Source organism: Rutidosis leptorrhynchoides, chromosome 9, assembly GCF_046630445.1.
Source record: "Rutidosis leptorrhynchoides isolate AG116_Rl617_1_P2 chromosome 9, CSIRO_AGI_Rlap_v1, whole genome shotgun sequence".
Classification (NCBI taxonomy): domain Eukaryota; kingdom Viridiplantae; phylum Streptophyta; class Magnoliopsida; order Asterales; family Asteraceae; genus Rutidosis; species Rutidosis leptorrhynchoides.
In genome coordinates, this window is record NC_092341.1 from 85,188,418 (window position 1) to 85,210,324 (window position 21,907).

Sequence of the window (21,907 nt, forward strand, 5' to 3'; positions counted from 1 at the left end):
TGTTATCATTTTATTATAATTATTATTAGTAAACTTATTAAAATTATCAATTTTATGATTTTAGTATCACTACCATTTATTATTATTATTAATACAATTATTATTATTAGAATTATTGATATTATTACCAGTATTATTATTTTTATTATTATTATTATTAGTTTCATTTTTATATTAAATAGTAATGTTGTATCATTATTATTCTTATAGTTATTATTATTAGAAAATAATGCATTTTATCTTTATTAACATTAATAATATAATTACTACCATTTGCATGATCATTAGTTGTATTATAAATTATTTTTTTATTATTAAGATTATAATTATTATTATTATTAATTATTATTATATAATTATTAATTATTAATATTAATTATATAAATCATAAACTGGAATTAATCATACGAAGTTGTTTGATTTCACTATCTGACTGTATTAGATTTTGTCTCTAATCTGATTATAAACGAATTTAATCACAGGATAGAAATGAAATCAGTCACCATCTGATCTTTATTCATTTATATTTCTTTATTTTTCGAATTTGTTTTCTGTCTAATACTTGTCGACCAAATAAACTAGCAAACAAACTCCAGCCTGATCAAATGAGCTGTAAAGATATCAGTTATCCTCTATATAATCATCCATTAACACGATTCGAATTATATCATAAAAAATTCAATTTTTAAATATGTCAACTGCTCTGTTTTTATATTTTTACCAAAATCTCGAATTAGAACGAATTATAAAAATCTTTAAATGCAGTTTAGTTAGGAATCATCTATATGATCTATCTACAAAGTTTCAAAATTCAATTCATGATATCGAGTGTGAATTTTTGAGTCAAACTTTCGTTTTCAAAAAGTCAAACGAGCCTTCTTTGAAGAAATTCGTGTTATTTGTTATAATTCAAGGTCAATTGACGATTGGGAAAGTTTCTATGAGTAATTTGAAACATATTTTGTGTTATAGTCTTTGGTTAAACCGTCCTAGAATTCAAGATGTAGATTTGAGTTGGGTCGTGTTCTTCACCACTGCAGTAGCAGTTTTTATTATTATTTATTTTTCTGATATTTGAGTCTATTAAATTCAACCATCGTTCCCAAATTGTTTTTATATCACAGCCTACCTCAATTATAAACTCTTGTTATGATTTTAATATCCCTGGTCGACTAGTTAACTGAATAAAGAAGAAGATGAAGTAACTGAGTTATATTATAAAAGAAATTAAAATGGGTATCCTCACAGGAAAACGTATTAGAGCAGATGGTTAAGTATGGGTTCGGGTATTCGAGAGGTCTTAGGTTCGATCCCTGCTGGTGGCATTCTTTTTCTTTTAAAGCCTATTTATATGAGGTAGTTTTTCTTTTATTATTATTATTATTATTATTATTATTATTATTATTATTATTATTATTATTATTATTATTATTATTATTATTATTATTATTATTAGAATTATTATTATAAATTATTATTGTTATGGTTATTATTGTTATTATTAGTATTATTGTTAAGTATTAGTATTAATATTATTATTAAGCATTATGAATACCAATGATTAATAGTATTATCAATATTAATATTGTGATTATTAGTGTCATAATTATTATTAGCATTATAATTATTATGATAAGTATCATAGTTGTTATTATTATTATCATAATTATGAGTATTATAACTATTATTATTATTATTATTATTATTATTATTATTATTATTATTATTATTATTATTATTATTATAAATATTACTTATGATATTATTATAAATTTTATAACTTTAATATTGTTACTGTTATGACGAATATGTTTATTATTATTGTTACTTTGAAAATAATACAAATTATTATTATTTTCTTAAATATTAGTATTAGTATTTTTTTTTTTTTTTGTAAATAATAGAGTTGTTATTATTAACATATGTATTATTATTATTAAAATTATCAAGAGTATTATTAATATATAATTAAAATTATTATCATAACTGTTACTAACATTAAAATTAATAATTTTATAGTTATTATTATTATTAATAACATTATTATTATCACTAATAGAATTATGGATATTGTTATCAGTAATAGTAAATATTATCAATATTATTATTTTTACCATTTCAAATATTATTTCAGTATTATTACAATTACTAGTTTCAACAAACGAATGATATATATAAAAATATATTTAACATACATAACTTAACAATATTAACACTTTTATATACAAAATGAATACATTTAATTAAATAATGAAAAATATATAATTTAATAATATAAAAATTATATCACTAATAATAATATATATATATTTATTCGATTACGATTATATGTGTCAATATATATATAAATAATATAGGTTCGTGAATCCGAGGCCAACCCTACACTTGTTCAATGTCGTCATATGTATTTTTACTACAAAATACAGTATGGTGAGTTTCATTTGCTCCCTTTTTAAATGCTTTTGCAATATATATTTTTGGGACTGAGAATACATGCGATACTTTTATAACTGTTTTACGAAATAGACACAAGTAATCGAAACTACATTCTATGGTTGAATTATCGAAATCGAATATGCCCTTTTTATCATGTCCGAAGTTGTCCCAGAATGATGGCGAATTTATCATGTCTGAAGTTGTCCCGGAATGATGGCGAATTTATCATGTTCGAAGTTGTCCCGGAATGATGGCGAATTTATCATGTCCGAAGTTTTCCTGGAATGATAGCGAATTTATCATGTCCGAAGTTGTCCCGGAATGATGGGAATATTCTATATGCATCTTGTTAAGGTCAATTATCAGGTGTTCAATCCATATGAATGATTTTTATGCATGATGTTTATGAGAAATGGAAATATGAAATCTTGTGGTCTAATAAAATTATGAAATGATTATTTATGATAAACTAATGAACTCACGAACCTTTTGGTTGACACTTTAAAGCATGTTTATTCTTAGGTATGAAAGAAATCTTCCGCTGTGCATTTGCTCATTGTAGAGATATTACTTGGAGTCATTCATGACATATTTCAAAAGACGTTGCATTCGAGTCGTTGAGTTCATCAAGATTATTAAGTCAATTATAGTTGGATGTATTATGAAATGGTATGCATGTCGTCAACTTTCGATGTAAAGAAAGTTTGTCTTTTAAAAACGAATGCAATGTTTGTAAAATGTATCATATATAGGTCAAATACCTCGCAACGAAATCAACTATTGTGAATTGTTTATAATCGGTATCAATGGGTCCTTTCAGTTGGTATCAGAGTGGTGGTCTTAGCGAACTAGGTGTTGCATTAGTGTGTCTAACTGATAGTTGTTTAGATGCATTAGTGGGTCTGGACTTCGACCGTGTCTGCATGTCAAAAGTTTTGCTTATCATTTCGTGTCGAAAATTACCTGCTTATCATTCTTAGGGAATCACTTGCTTATCATTCTCAGTCTAGACACATCTTACTGCCTTTATTGCATAGATAGTGTATTGAAAAATTCATACCTTAGTGTATCTGCTAATTCATATCTTAGCGTATCTGTTACTGTTACCTTTGCTTGACAGCTTTCGAAATTTTCTCCGTAATTTGCGAAATCTTTAAGTTATAAATAAGTATTCTATGTAGTTAGAATATCATCTAATATTTGAAAATCATTTCATATCGAAAAACCCTTTACTCAATCGAAAAACCCTTTACACCCTGCAAGTGTAACTAATGATAATTGAATTGAGGTTTTTTGTTCTAACTCACTGTGGAATGTTTGTTTTCGTACTTGTGTTCAAAGCATAAGAGTATGGTACGTATATGTTTCTCATCCCATGATTTAAAGTATAAAAGTTGTTGAAAAGATGGGACTATGATCTCACCTTAATTACAAGAGTATAAAAGTACTTCACAAGTAAACGTGTGCAAGAACGGATGCTAGTCTTGACCTAAACAAATAGGTCGTATCAATAACGGTAAACACGATTGGTCAAAGTTGTTCAATTAGTCCTATGGATCGTTACGACTCGATTAATATAGCATGTGAGTCAAATTGTCAAGTTTCATGCAAGATACAAGTATAAAAGCACGTTAGAATGATTACATAAGTATTTGGTTAAGTTTGACTAAAAGTCAAACTTGGTCAAAGTCAAAGTCAAAGGGGTCAGGTCGGGTATCCGACAATTTTTCTATGAAAGATAAGCATATATAAGTATGTTGGCCAAGTTTCATGTTAATCGGACATGTATAGCATAGCGGGAATTAAACGAAAAAAATAAAAATTTGGACAGCCTGCTTCAGATGCGCCGCATCCCCTAGTGATGCGCCGCATCTGTCCACTGATGCGCCGCATCACTGCTTGACTCCAGTGGGAAAAGCTGAAAAATTTACAAGTCTCGAACCAAACCTCTTTTAAGCATAATTAATGAACCGTAAACACTTAAAACGCATACCATACATCGTTGGAAAGGTAACTTAACGAGGAATACAACTAAGCACGTTTCATCAATCAAATCTAAAATTTACAATAATCAAATTTCCAAATTAAATGATCAATCAATACTCATCATAAATGCTTCAAGTCCATAAATGCACATTGATGATTCGGGAATTAAATGCACGCATATAATACTCCGTTTAGTAGATAATTATGCATACATTACAACTAAACACTTACAATTAACATTGAAAAGTATTTAATGCATCAAAAATTCATTTTACTTCTATCAAACCCTAACTCAAAATCATAAATTTAGTAATTATGTTTAAGGAGTCTTTCTAAGTCAACCTACACATCAAATTGAAGCTAGTGATGCTAGTAACACAATTTATACATGCACTTTTAAAATCTAACAACATTTAAGTAACCAAATCTCAAGATCAAACACACCCATTTCAAGTTTAAGCTAGTTACATCAAAATAGCAAGAACAAGCAAATAGATCACACAATCATGTTAGACTTGAGCCATAGACACTAATTAACACACTTCTAAGTCAAAAACATCAAGAACAAAAAAATCTAGTGTTTTTAGAAAGTTACCCAAATGTAATGAAATTGGTATGGATTCGAAGAGGAAGATGCAAGGATTTCAATTATGCAATTTGTTTTGATGAACACTTGCTAGATCGAATTTAGATGATGAATTTGTGTATTGGGTGTTTGGGAGAAAAAGTTGAAGTATTAGATTTGGAGGAGGTGAATGAATGGATGAGGAAGAAGTTGACCGTTTGACCTAGTCACATCTTTGGTCACTTGGCAACATTGGTTCCTCAAGTTTAAAGCGGGTGCGTGTATTACCTAAACGAAATATTATAAAACGTGTATTAACAGAAGATGTTATAATTATATAACGGACTTTAAATTAAATAAACGGAAAGTAAACGGAAAAAGGCGGGATGTTACATAACCTACTCCTTAAAAGGAATTTCGTCCCGAAATTTAAGTAGATGTAGTAGTCGTTGTTTCTTCCTCGAGATCTTGCGTTTCCAAATCCAAGAATAAATGAGGGTACTTCATTTTCATTTGGTCTTTTCTTTCCCAAGTAAACTCGGGTCCTCTTTTGGCGTTCCAACGGACCTTGACAATCGGGATTCGACGTTGTTTTAGCGTTTTGACAGAGTGGTCCACAATTTCAACCGGTTCTTCTACGAAATGAAGTTTGTCATCAATAGTAAGCTCTTCGAGAGGGACGATGATATCGGGTTCGGCAAGGTACTTCTTCAAGTTTGATACATGGAAAGCAAGATGAACGGAGCTCAATTGAGGCGGAAGATCTAATCAGTAAGCAGCAGTTCCAATACGTCCCAAGATTTTAAAAGGACCAATATACCGCGGATTTAACTTCCCGCGTTTCCCGAAACGAATTACACCATTCCAAGGTGCGACTTTTAACATTACGCGGTCACCGACTTGGAATTCGAGGTCGTTGCGCCTCATGTCGGTATTGTAGTGACCCGAACTTTTCCATGTTTATATATATTAATTGAGATTGATATTTACATGATTAAATATTTCCAACATGTTAAGCAATCAAACTTGTTAAGACTTGATTAATTGAAATATGTTTCATATAGACAATTGACCACCCAAGTTGACCGGCGATTCACGAACGTTAAAACTTGTAAAAACGACATGACGATATATATATGGATATACATATGGTTAACATGAGATTATGATAAGTAAGTATCTCCATATGTATATTAACAATGAGTTATATACATATAAACAAGACTACTAACTTAAGGATTTCGAAACGAGACATATATGTAACGATTATCGTTGTAACGACATTTAAATGTATATATATCATATTAAGATATATTAATATATCATAATATCATGATAATATAATAATTTAACATCTCATTAGATATAATAAACAATGGGTTAACAACATTAATTGAGATCGTTAACTTAAAGGTTTCAAAACAACACTTACATGTAACGACTAACGATGACTTAACGACTCAGTTAAAATGTATATACATGTAGTGTATTTAGATGTATTAAAATACTTTTGGAAGACTTCAAGACATATATCAAAACACTCATACTTAACGAAAATGGTTACAGTTACTTTTCCATTCTTTTCTTTCATCAAGAATTCTAGTCGTATTCTTACCCGTATTATACACAGCTTCAAAACGTACTTACTATGAGTATATACCAATAGGAACTAGCATGGGATTCCACTCTTGATTATGTCATGTATGACTAATCAATTTTAACTTCTACCATGAGCTAGTTAACTAACTATAACTCCTTTTAACCCCACTCACCACTCACCAATTACCACTCATCATTCACTCCATTTCACTTCCAATTCTCTTTCTAATTCTCTCTCAACACACACACACTATTATGAACGTATTTTTCCAGTAGTTAATCATCATCTTCATCAAAAATCACTTCAAGAATCAAGCTATAATCATCATAGGAAGAACACTTCAAGAACACTTCAAAAATCCCTTCAAGTTTACTAATTTACTTCCAAGCTATCTAATCCATTCCAAGTAATCATCTAAGATCAAGAAACCTTTGTTATATACAGTAGGTTATCTTTCTTATTCAAGGTAATATTCATATTCAAACTTTGATTCAATTTCTATAACTATAAACTATCTTAATTCGAGTAAAATCTTACTTGAACTTGTTTTTGTGTCATGATCCTACTTCAAGAACTTTCAAGCCATCCAAGATCCTTTGAAGCTAGATCATTTCTTGTCACTTCCAGTAGGTTTACCTACTAAACTTGAGGTAGTAATGATGTTCATAACATCATTCGATTCATATATATAAAACTATCTTATTCGAAGGTTTAAACTCGTAATCACTAGAACATAGTTTAGTTAATTCTAAACTTGTTCGCAAACAAAAGTTAATCCTTCTAACTTAACTTTTAAAATTAACTACACACATGTTCTATATCTATATGATATGCTAACTTAATGATTTAAAACCTGGAACACGAAAAACACCGTAAAACCGGATTTACGCCGTCGTAGTAACACCGCGGGCTGTTTTGGGTTAGTTAATTAAAAACTATGATAAACTTTGATTTAAAAGTTGTAATTCTGAGAAAATTATTTTTATTATTAACATGAAACTATATCCAAAAATTATGATTAAACTCAAAGTGGAAGTATGTTTTCTAAAATGGTCATCTAGACGTCGTTCTTTCGACTGAAATGACTACCTTTACAAAAACGACTTGTAACTTATTTTTACGACTATAAACCTATACTTTTCTGTTTAGATTCATAAAATAGAGTTCAATATGAAACCATAGCAATTTGATTCACTCAAAACGGATTTAAAATGAAGAAGTTATGGGTAAAACAAGATTGGATAATTTTTCTCATTTTAGCTACGTGAAAATTGGTAACAAATCTATTCCAACCATAACTTAATCAACTTGTATTGTATATTATGTAATCTTGAGATACCATAGACACGTATACAATGTTTCGACCTATCATGTCGACACATCTATATATATTTCGGAACAACCATAGACACTCTATATGTGAATGTTGGAGTTAGCTATACAGGGTTGAGGTTGATTCCAAAATATATATAGTTTGAGTTGTGATCAATACTGAGATACGTATACACTGGGTCGTGGATTGATTCAAGATAATATTTATCGATTTATTTCTGTACATCTAACTGTGGACAACTAGTTGTAGGTTACTAACGAGGACAGCTGACTTAATAAACTTAAAACATCAAAATATATTAAAAGTGTTGTAAATATATTTTAAACATACTTTGATATATATGTATATATTGTTATAGGTTCGTGAATCAACCAGTGGCCAAGTCTTACTTTCCGACGAAGTAAAAATCTGTGAAAGTGAGTTATAGTCCCACTTTTAAAATCTAATATTTTTGGGATGAGAATACATGCAGGTTTTATAAATGATTTACAAAATAGACACAAGTACGTGAAACTACATTCTATGGTTGAATTATCGAAATCGAATATGCCCCTTTTTATTAAGTCTGGTAATCTAAGAATTAGGGAACATACACCCTAATAGATGCGAATCCTAAAGATAGATCTATTGGGCCTAACAAACCCCATCCAAAGTACCGGATGCTTTAGTACTTCGAAATTTATATCATATCCGAAGGGTGTCCCGGAATGATGGGGATATTCTTATATATATGCATCTTGTTAATGTCGGTTACCAGGTGTTCACCATATGAATGATTTTTATCTCTATGTATGGGATGTGTATTGAAATATGAAATCTTGTGGTCTATTGTTACGATTTGATATATATAGGTTAAACCTATAACTCACCAACATTTTTGTTGACATTTAAAGCATGTTTATTCTCAGGTGAATACTAAGAGCTTCCGCTGTTGCATACTAAAATAAGGACAAGATTTGGAGTCCATGTTTGTATGATATTGTGTAAAAACTGCATTCAAGAAATTGATTTCGATGTAACATATTTGTATTGTAAACCATTATGTAATGGTCGTGTTTAAACAGGATATTTTAGATTATCATTATTTGATAATCTACGTAAAGCTTTTTAAACCTTTATTTATGAAATAAAGGTTATGGTTTGTTTTAAAAATGAATGCAGTCTTTGAAAAACGTCTCATATAGAGGTCAAAACCTCGCAACGAAATCAATTAATATGGAACGTTTTTAATCAATAAGAACGGGACATTTCAGTTGGTATCCGAGCGTTGGTCTTAGAGAACCAGAAAGTTTGCATTAGTGTGTCTTATCGAGTTTGTTAGGATGCATTAGTGAGTCTGGACTTCGACCGTGTTTTCTTTAAAAATGATTGCTTAATATTTTTGTTGGAAACTATATATTTTTAACATATGAATATTATGTGATATATTAATCTCTTAACGTGTTTGATATTATGTGATAGATGTCTACCTCTAGAACAAGTCCCATTGACTCACCTAATAATAATGAAGAGTCAAATGTAAATTGGAATGATTCATGGACTGATTCACAAGTTCCCGAAGAGGAACCGGAAGAAGAGTCGGAACCGGAAGAAGAATCGGAACCGGAAGAAGAATCGGAACTGGAAGAAGAAATAGAACCGGTGGGAGAAATAATAAAACGGTTAAGTAAAAGAGAATCCTCAGCCAACCGACCAAGGTTAATTATGGTCAATGGTGTTTCTGCCAAGGAAGCAAAATATTGGGAGGATTACCAATTCTCCGATGAATCGGATTCCGACGAGAATTCCGATGATGTTATAGAAATTACCCCAACTGAATTTAAAAAGGCAAAAGAAAATAATAAGGGAAAGGGCATAAAAATAGAGAAATCTAATTCCAACCCCGATGAACTTTATATGTATCGTCAACCCCCGAAGTCTTTAAGTTGTAACAATGACCCGGGAACCTCTAAACCACCAGGTTTTTCTAAACCAATGTGGACAACGACGGCTCGTATTAGGGGAACATCATATATCCCTAGAAACTTGGCAAAACGAACCAAAACCGAACAAGAAGAAACGAGTGAGTCGGAATAAGATAGTTGTATTCGTGTGGTGTAATATATGTAATATAGTGTGCTTATGCTTTATGATATATGTAAAAATTGCTTGTATTAATAAGTATTTTTTTTTTATGAATCTAACTCTTGTCTATTTTACAGTATAAAAACACAAAATGGATAGATAACCCAATATTTTAAGAGACCTACCCGGAGACATGATTGATGAAATCTTGTCTAGAGTCGGCCAGAATTCCTCGGCACAACTATTTAAGGCGAGATCAGTTTGTAAGACATTCGAAGAACGTTCCAAGAATGCCTTGGTTTATAAAAGGCTTTCGTTCGAAAGATGGGGGATATCACATTGGGAAATCCATAAGTTACGATGTGTTTACTATGACGCATATATTGCGGGGAACCCAAATGCTATTTTACGCAACGGGTTAAGAAATTATTTTGACTCAGTATATCCGAATATAGGACTTCGTGATTTAGAAAAAGCGGCTAACATGCAACATAAAGAAGCATGTTATGCTTACGGGTTAGTAATGTTCGCTTCTCACCAAAGTGAGAACAAGAACATCGGGCTACAACTATTAAAAAAAACGTTCCCACAAGTGACGGAGTCGGTAATTGGGGTAAGAAATGAGGTTTTTAGGTTAATACGAGACTGTTGGTCATTACGTAACCCTCGTCCCTTTGACGACGTTACAACACGCTGTCTTATCAACGGCCATAACGGTTATGTTCCACAAGACCAAGGATGGGAAGTAGTCCTAGTAAAACCAGAATGCATGACTTGTTTCTGGACGTATGAATTACGTGTCTTTATTGCCTTTGCTGAACGACTTGTGTACTAGCTAGAATTATCTTCACAGCTATCTTGTATCAAAGTTATTATGTGCTATATTTCATGCTTTATGTAAAATAAGCGGTATTGTAAGTTTGTAAAATATTGTATAAAAGTTTGAACGCGAAATATTATTACAATCAGTTTTTCATATAGAATTGTAGTAGTTGAATTGTATATTAGCTACTAAGTATGAACTTAACGGCTAGGTACTACCCGAATTTAAACTTATAGAATGCTAATATGAAGAAAAAGCTTTTATAAATGAGTTCATATTATGCTACGAAATACTATTAACTACTCTTAATATTCTGTATGATTAACTTGTTCCATTTGACTATTTTGAAGGAAATGGCACCGACTACTCGACACACCGTGAATATGAATGAAGAGGAATTCCGTACTTTTCTAGCTTCAAACATAGCCGCAGTACAGGCTGCGCTACATACCAACAATAACCTTGGATCTGGCAGTACAGGAAATTGTGTAGGATGCACCTACAAAGAATTCACTGCCTGCAAACCTTTGGAATTTGATGGAACCGAAGGACCGATCGGATTAAAACGGTGGACCGAGAAGTTCGAATCGGTGTTTGCCATAAGTAAGTGTACTGAAGAGGACAAAGTGAAGTACGCTACGCATACCTTCACAGGTTCTGCGTTAACATGGTGGAATACCTATCTAGAGCAAGTGGGACAAGATGATGCGTACGCACTACCGTGGTCAGCATTCAAGCACTTGATGAACGAGAAGTACCGTCCCAGAACCGAGGTCAATAAGCTCAAGACAGAACTTAGAGGGTTACGAACCCAAGGATTTGATATTACCACGTACGAAAGACGATTCACAGAATTGTGCCTATTGTGTCCGAGAGCATTCGAAGATGAGGAAGAGAAGATCGACGCGTTTGTGAAAGGATTACCGGAAAGAATCATCCAAGAAAATATAAGTTCACACGAGCCCGCCTCCATACAACAGGCATGTAGAATGGCTCACAAACTAGTGAACCAGATTGAAGAAAGAATTAAAGAACAGACTGCTGAAGAGGCCAATGTGAAGCAAGTCAAAAGAAAGTGGGAGGAAAACGGTGATAAGAATCACCAATACAATAACAACAGCAAATTACAACAATAATTGCAACAATTATCCCAACAATCGCAACATCAATCGCAACTACAACAAACGGCCCAACAACAACAACAACAACTACAACAACTACAACAATCATCCCAACAACAATAATAACCGCAACAACAATAATAATCAGAAGCAGCTATGCCAAAGGTGTGAAATGTATCACTCGGGGTTCTGCACCAAATTTTGCAACAAGTGTAAAAGAAATGGTCATAGCGCGGCGAAGTGTGAGGTCTACGGACCAGGGGTTAATAGAACGAAAGGAACAAATGGTGTCGGAACGAGTAATGGCGGAGCAAGTAGTGTCGGAGCAAGTTATGCCAATGTAGTTTGTTATAAATGTGAAAAACCGAGCCACATTATTAGAAATTGCCCGAACCAGGAGAACACGAATGGACAAGGCCGCGGAAGAGTTATCAATATTAATGCGGCAGAGGCACAGGAAGACCCGGAGCTTGTTACGGGTACGTTTCTTATTGACAATAAATCTGCTTACGTTTTATTTGATTCGGGTGCGGATAGAAGCCATATGAGTAGAGATTTTTGTGCTAAATTAAGTTGTCCATTGACGCCTTTGGATAGTAAATTTTTACTCGAATTAGCAAATGGTAAATTAATTTCAGCAGATAATATATGTCGGAATCGAGAAATTAAACTGGTTAGCGAAACATTTAAGATTGATTTGATACCAGTAGAGTTAGGGAGTTTTGATGTGATAATCGGCATGGACTGGTTGAAAGAGGTGAAAGCAGAGATCGTATGTTACAAAAATGCAATTCGCATTGTACGAGAAGAAGGAAAACCCTTAATGGTGTACGGAGAAAAGGGCAACACGAAGCTACATATTATTAGTAATTTGAAGGCACAAAAACTAATAAGAAAAGGTTGCTATGCTGTTCTAGCACACGTCGAGAAAGTACAAACTGAAGAAAAGAGCATCAATGATGTTCCCATTGCAAAAGAATTTCCCGATGTATTTCCGAAAGAATTACCGGGATTACTCCCACAGCGATCCGTTGAATTTCAAATAGATCTTGTACCAGGAGCTGCACCAATAGCTCGTGCTCCTTACAGACTCGCACCCAGCGAGATGAAAGAACTGCAAAGCCAATTACAAGAACTTTTAGAGCGTGGTTTCATTCGACCAAGCACATCACCGTGGGGAGCTCCTGTTTTGTTTGTCAAGAAGAAAGATGGTACATTCAGGTTGTGTATCGACTACCGAGAGTTGAACAAACTTACCATCAAGAACTGCTACCCACTACCGAGAATCGACGACTTATTTGATCAACTACAAGGCTCGTCTGTTTATTCAAAGATTGACTTACGTTCCGGGTATCATCAAATGCGGGTGAAAGAAGATGATATTCCAAAGACTGCTTTCAAAACACGTCACGGTCATTACGAGTTTATGGTCATGCCGTTTGGTTTAACTAATGCACCAGCTGTGTTCATGGACCTTATGAACTGAGTGTGTGGATCATACCTTGACAAGTTTGTCATTGTTTTCATTGATGACATACTTATTTACTCAAAGAATGACCAAGAACACGGTGAACATTTGAGAAAGGTGTTAGAAGTATTGAGGAAGGAAGAATTGTACGCTAAGTTTTCAAAGTGTGCATTTTGGTTGGAAGAAGTTCAATTCCTCGGTCACATAGTGAACAAAGAAGGTATTAAGGTGGATCCGGCAAAGATAGAAACTGTTGAAAAGTGGGAAACCCCGAAAACTCCGAAACACATACGCCAGTTTTTAGGACTAGCTGGTTACTACAGAAGGTTCATCCAAGACTTTTCCAGAATAGCAAAACCCTTGACTGCATTAACGCATAAAGGGAAGAAATTTGAATGGAATGATGAACAAGAGAAAGCGTTTCAGTTATTGAAGAAAAAGCTAACTACGGCACCTATATTGTCATTGCCTGAAGGGAATGATGATTTTGTGATTTATTGTGACGCATCAAAGCAAGGTCTCGGTTGTGTATTAATGCAACGAACGAAGGTGATTGCTTATGCGTCTAGACAATTGAAGATTCACGAACAAAATTATACGACGCATGATTTGGAATTAGGCGCGGTTGTTTTTGCATTAAAGACTTGGAGGCACTACTTATATGGGGTCAAAAGTATTATATATACCGACCACAAAAGTCTTCAACACATATTTAATCAGAAACAACTGAATATGAGGCAGCGTAGGTGGATTGAATTATTGAATGATTACGACTTTGAGATTCGTTACCGCCCGGGGAAGGCAAATGTGGTAGCCGATGCCTTGAGCAGGAAGGACAGAGAACCCATTCGAGTAAAATCTATGAATATAATGATTCATAATAACCTTACTACTCAAATAAAGGAGGCGCAACAAGGAGTTTTAAAAGAGGGAAATTTAAAGTATGAAATACCCAAAGGATCGGAGAAACATCTTAATATTCGGGAAGACGGAACCCGGTATAGGGCTGAAAGGATTTGGGTACCAAAATTTGGAGATATGAGAGAAATGGTACTTAGAGAAGCTCATAAAACCAGATACTCAATACATCCTGGAACGGGGAAGATGTACAAGGATCTCAGGAAATATTTTTGGTGGCCGGGTATGAAAGCCGATGTTGCTAAATACGTAGGAGAATGTTTGACGTGTTCTAAGGTCAAAGTTGAGCATCAGAAATCATCAGGTCTACTTCAACAACCTGAAATCCCGGAATGGAAATGGGAAAACATTACCATGGATTTCATCACTAAATTGCCAAGGACTGCAAGTGGTTTTGATACTATTTGGGTAATAGTTGATCGTCTCACCAAATCAGCACATTTCCTGCCAATAACGAAAGATGACAAGATGGAGAAGTTAGCACGACTGTATTTGAAGGAAGTCGTCTCCAGACATGGAATACCAATCTCTATTATCTCTGATAGAGATGGCAGATTTATTTCAAGATTCTGGCAGACATTACAGCAAGCATTAGGAACTCCTCTAGACATGAGTACTACCTATCATCCACAAACTGATGGGCAGAGCGAAAGGACAATACAAACGCTTGAAGACATGCTACGAGCATGTGTTATTGATTTCGGAAACAGTTGGGATCGACATCTACCATTAGCAGAATTTTCCTACAACAACAGCTACCATTCAAGCATTGAGATGGCGCCGTTTGAAGCACTTTATGGTAGAAAGTGCAGGTCTCCGATTTGTTGGAGTGAAGTGGGGGATAGACAGATTACGGGTCCGGAGATAATACAAGAAACTACCGAGAAGATCATCCAAATTCAACAACGGTTGAAAATCGCCCAAAGTCGACAAAAGAGCTACGCTGACATTAAAAGAAAAGATATAGAATTTGAAATTGGAGAGATGGTCATGCTTAAAGTTGCACCTTGGAAAGGCGTTGTTCGATTTGGTAAACGAGGGAAATTAAATCCAAGGTATATTGGACCATTCAAGATTATTGATCGTGTCGGACCAGTAGCTTACCGACTTGAGTTACCTCAACAACTCGCGGCTGTACATAACACTTTCCACGTCTCGAATTTGAAGAAATGTTTTGCTAAACAAGATCTCACTATTCCGTTAGATGAAATCCAAATCAACGAAAAACTCCAATTCATCGAAGAACCCGTCGAAATAATGGATCGTGAGGTTAAAAGACTTAAGCAAAACAAGATACCAATTGTTAAGGTTCGATGGAATGCTCGTAGAGGACCCGAGTTCACCTGGGAGCGTGAAGATCAGATGAAGAAGAAATACCCGCATCTATTTCCAGAAGATTCGTCAACACCTTCAACAGCTTAAAATTTCGGGACGAAATTTATTTAACGGGTAGGTACTGTAGTGACCCGAACTTTTCCATGTTTATATATATTAATTGAGATTGATATTTACATGATTAAATGTTTCCAACATGTTAAGCAATCAAACTTGTTAAGACTTGATTAATTGAAATATGTTTCATATAGACAATTGACCACCCAAGTTGACCGGCGATTCACGAACGTTAAAACTTGTAAAAACGACATGACGATATATATATGGATATACATATGGTTAACATGAGATTATGATAAGTAAGTATCTCCATAAGTATATTAACAATGAGTTATATACATATAAACAAGACTACTAACTTAAGGATTTCGAAACGAGACATATATGTAACGATTATCGTTGTAACGACATTTAAATGTATATATATCATATTAAGATATATTAATATATCATAATATCATGATAATATAATAATTTAACATCTCATTAGATATAATAAACAATTGGTTAACAACATTAATTGAGATCGTTAACTTAAAGGTTTCAAAACAACACTTACATGTAACGACTAACGATGACTTAACGACTCAGTTAAAATGTATATACATGTAGTGTATTTAGATGTATTAAAATACTTTTGGAAGACTTCAAGACATATATCAAAACACTCATACTTAACGAAAATGGTTACAGTTACTTTTCCATTGTTTTCTTTCATCAAGAATTCTAGTCGTATTCTTACCCGTATTATACACAGCTTCAAAACGTACTTACTATGAGTATATACCAATAGGAACTAGCATGGGATTCCGCTCTTGATTATGTCATGTATGACTAATCAATTTTAACTTCTACCATGAGCTAGTCAACTAACTAGAACTCCTTTTAACCCCACTCACCACTCACCAATTACCATTCATCATTCACTCCATTTCACTTCCAATTCTCTTTCTAATTCTCTCTCAACACACACACACACTATTATGAACGTATTTTTCCAGTAGTTAATCATCATCTTCATCAAAAATCACTTCAAGAATCAAGCTATAATCATCATAGGAAGAACACTTCAAGAACACTTCAAAAATCCCTTCAAGTTTACTAATTTACTTCCAAGCTTTCAAATCCATTCCAAGTAATCATCTAAGATCAAGAAACCTTTGTTATATACAGTAGGTTATCTTTCTTATTCAAGGTAATATTCATATTCAAAATTTGATTCAATTTCTATAACTATAAACTATCTTAATTCGAGTAAAAATCTTACTTGAACTTGTTTTTGTGTCATGATCCTACTTCAAGAACTTTCAAGCCATCCAAGATCCTTTGAAGCTAGATCATTTCTTGTCACTTCCAGTAGGTTTACCTACTAAACTTGAGGTAGTAATGATGTTCATAACATCATTCGATTCATATATATAAAACTATCTTATTCGAAGGTTTAAACTCGTAATCACTAGAACATAGTTTAGTTAATTCTAAACTTGTTCGCAAACAAAAGTTAATCCTTCTAAATTGTAAGACCCGAATATTTATCTTGTATACTTGTGTATTATGGTGTTCAAGGGTGTGGGTTTTATTGTATATAAATTAAAATGCAAAAGAAACTGTTTCAGTAGGGTCGCGCGCCGCGCGGGTTTAGGGCGCGCCGCGCCATTTGGCGCTGACAGAATCCTTTGTTTTAATTGGTTTTAATGAAGGGTATTTGGGTAATTTCACTTGGGGCTGGATTTGTGAGCCATATTAGCTGGTTTGGATCAGTTTTGGATCATTTTCACATCCATTCATCACTCCCAACTATCTAGAGAGAGAGAGAGAGATTCTAGAGAGAGATTTAGGGTTTTGGTGAAGAAGGAGGCCGAATTGATCAAAAGCTCGAGTTCTAAAGTTGTTCCTTTCGTTCCTAGCTACGTTGTGGTGGTATTGGTAAGCTCAAACTCCGAATTTCATCTATTTGATTTGATATTCAAGTTAGGGTTTGAGTTGGTTTGATGAAAAACCCTTTTAGATGATGAAATGGGTTTAGTGATGCTAGTAATTGGGTTTATTGTTAATTGTTGGTGGATTTTGGGTTGGAGAACTAATTGGCCATGTTTAGGACTTGAAATTGAGTTTAATCACTTAAGTTAGTGATTATGGAAGTATTGAAACCCATTTAAGGTTATTTGGTTGACTAATTGTGACTTTGGGTCAAATTAGGGTTTGGTGGTGATTATGACCCATTTGGCGATTTAATGAGGTTTATAAACTTGAAATGGATTAAGTTGAAGTATTAAACCAAGTTAAATGTGTTTTGGTGTCAAAACTTGTAAATGGTGAGATTTTGACCTTATGAGTCAAAAGTAGGGTTTAAGTGTCAAAATGGGTATGACACGTGTTTAACACTTGAGTTCGGGTTTATTTGGCATATTAGGACCATTCTCACTTGTGTGAGTGATTATCGGTTAGTTTGGGCGCGGTTTGTACTTGGTAGTGCATTTGGGTCAAATTTGCACTAAGTGTCGAATTGGGTTGGTTTGTAAATCCAATCTAAGTGTGTTGTTGAATTTGTGATAATGGAATAGGTACTTTCCACTGACGAGTTGCAGATTACTTGGAAGCATTCTTCAAGACTTCAAGGTGAGTGTTAATATCCTATGTGCATATGTATGTGTAGGATGGGTGCGGGTCGGGTTGAAGTGTTTCTTGGTTATAGAGCTCACTTCACATATAGGTGGATTTGATGGACTTGTGTATAGGTCCAATTGGCACGGTTGTGCGTTTTGGTTGGCCACCTTTGGCGGGGTACACAATTTGTGTGTACATTATCACACGCGGTAAGATGTGGATTATATAACCCCAATGGCGAAGGGTTAATATTGTGATGCGGACTTAGATATAACCCCAATGGCGAAGGGTAGTATTGTGAGTGGAATAAATTATACGTATGTGTATATGGCGTATTTATTTGTGAATGTTATGGTATGAACCATCGAGCCGGTAGTGCCATAATGTGTGTGTGTGATAGGATGTGAACCACGAGCCGGTAGCATCGAGTGTGAACCACGAGCCGGTAGCACTATAAAATAATTGATGTGAACCACGAGCCGGTAGCATCGAGTGTGAACCACGAGCCGGTAGCACTATAAAATAATTGATGTGAACCACGAGCCGGTAGCATCGAGTGTGAACCACGAGCCGGTAGCACTATAAAATAATTGATGTGAACCACGAGCCGGTAGCATCGAGTGTGAACCACGAGCCGGTAGCACTATAAAAGAGTATGACTCAATTGCGTATGGTGTGAACAACGAGCCGGTAGCACCATAGCGTTATGGTTAACCTTGGGAGTTTTACGCGTTGTTATATATATATTGTATACGTATAATGTTGTATTGACGTGATGTAGCTAACCTTCTGGTTGTAGCTTATTGGCATTGTTCGTAACGTTGTTTGCGAACTTACTATTGAAGGTATTTCATATGCCCGAGAGACATATTAAATTAATGTGGCTAATAGGTTATGATCCAAGTCGGGTCATACCCAATAACAAACTTACCGACACCTTATTCGTATTTGATCTTAGCGATTGGTTCGTTGATTAAATACGTGACACTTGAATTTTAGAAAATGGTTTCTAAATTATTAACACTTGATATGTATATATAAATTATGGAATAATTTATATAAGGATTTAATTATTTATAGGTTAAATAATTAATTAAGTTATGTTACATTTTATAAATTGGTTTTGTAAAATATACATAACAAATATGCAAGCTTATAAAATGAGTTTTATAAAATTAAGTTTTATAAAAACTGATTTCACAAATCAGTCTTTTAACAACTACTTTATATAATAACATGGTAATGTGAGTGACATGGGAGTTGTAATAAGCATGCAATTGTTTATTAGTGACCACCCATGCTTAACCAAGACCAAGACATAGTGTTCTACACACACACATGCATTAAAACACATCAATAAGCTTGCAAACTGCTCAGTTTTTCCAGCCCCATGTGGCTGTCCAAAAACGTGGTTAAGGGCTGAAACAAAGGGTTGTTCAAGCTCATTAACAAGTGAAATTCAAGTGTAATAAATCCTAACCAATAGCTAGGGTGTTGGTGCATAGTTTGGGGTATAATTTCTTGAGGTTTCATGCTTTTGAAACTTGCATTCAACATCATCTCTTGAAGAGTTTGCTGTCCAGATTTTTGGGTTCAAAGGAAGTGGGTTTCAAGATAGATTAACAAGGGTGTTAAGGTTATAAAGTCTAGCTAACTTAAGGGTGGTGTTGGAGGATCAAAGGCTTGAAGTTCTACACATTTGTTCATCATCTTACTACCATTTTGGACAGCCCTTAAACTTGTTTTAAGGAGGTATAAAACTCTTTCCTTTCTTGTTAATTTGTAAGCATAATTTCATAACTTGATCCTTGTGGGATTTAGCTTTAATTGGTTTAAAGATTAAACAAGTAAATTGGTAATTACACGCTTCCGTTTTCTTATAATCTTAAATGGTTTTAAGATATATGAACTTGTTAAATCCCAACAATGGTATCTAGAGCCGAAGTTGTAGAAATATGCTTCGAATTGTAGTCTTTAAACCCACTAAATTTGCATTCTAAGTACATGCATGAATATGGAATGCAAAAATGGGAGGGTTGGTATAGTTGGCCGATTTTAGGAAGAGTTCCAAATGGGTTTGGAACTTGCAAATTGGTCAATTTTGTTGTATGTTTAAGTTCACAATCAATGCCTTGACCTTATGATGTTTGCATGTGTGTTTGAATGGATATTTGCTTGGTTGATTTATTATTTTGATATGGTTGTAATATTCATTCAATTTGGTTTGTAAAATTAATTATTCATTTGGTATGTAATATTATTTTTGGTTATGTAATTTATTTTATATTTGGCATGTAAAATAGATTAGGTTGTATTTTCATTTTCTAGACAAAATGTATTAGGATATATTTTGTAACAAGATGAAGATGCATGAAGATCACAAGGAAGAACACAAGAAGCATGTGGATGCAAGGTTAAGTGGGAGGTTAAAACCTCTTACTTTGTGTTTTACCCATTGACCGGTGGCATTTTGTTTTCGGCTAAACGAAATGTCTACCAAAAGGCTTGATTGTGAACATTTGTTTTGCATGCGTGGTTGTTTTAATTTCTTGTATGATTGTGGATTGTATGTTTGTATGCTACAAGTTAATCACACAAGTTAACAACAAACAAAACTAAAATTTAATTGGTTAAATTAGACGTATTAATGACATGCAAAACGACAATTTAATTGGTTAAATTAAAAGCAACTAAAGACCTTAATAAATGGTTATTAAGAACAAGAAAGGATTACACATATAAAATGGTTTATATCAAAGTAATAAAATTGGATTTATTACATGACATGAAAAATGGATTTTCAAATGTACCATACACTAAATGCATGTTGGTGTATGGCATAAAAGTTTTCTCAAACTAGAATTAATGAAAACTTAAAATCCCTTTTACAAACAAGGAAAACAAGTTTAACGCCATCCTTTTGTGTGACACTTAAGCATGTTAGGGAACTCATGATGGGATAAAGGTCACCTAACCGTCATGAACAAACTAATGTGGTTAAGGTGAATTTGACATGCTTGTGGGATAAAGGTCACCTAACCACCTGTACGTTAAGTTTACACGTTTATACAAGTAGGACAACTTGATTTGGGAATCATGAACTTAGGGTCACCGAAGCATGAGGAACAAATAGGCGTTGATGGGATAAATATGCCATGCAAAAGGATTGCATGATCCCATACCTTAGAAGTTGCAAAAGGATTGCAATTGTCATGGAATGACTACCTAGCTAAATCAAATAACGGGATAAAGGTCACCTAACCGAAATTTGGTTTACCGTTGGATTCTAAAATTTAACATGGATCAATTAAACTAAAAGGGTATTGATTGTTAAATTATAAATCAATTCTTAAACAAACTTTGTCAAATTTTGTAGATGGCCGCCAATAACAAACAACAACATTCCAAACGCACCAATCAACTTTAATAACCTATCATTGAGGTCCATCCTCGGAAAAAAAAAAATAACTCCCAATCCATTTCATCTTATGTACTAAAGATGAAAAGCCTTATTGATTGATTGCACCGTCTCAACAGTCACGTGTCAAATGAATTAACCACAGACCTTATCCTCAACTCTTTGTCAAAAAG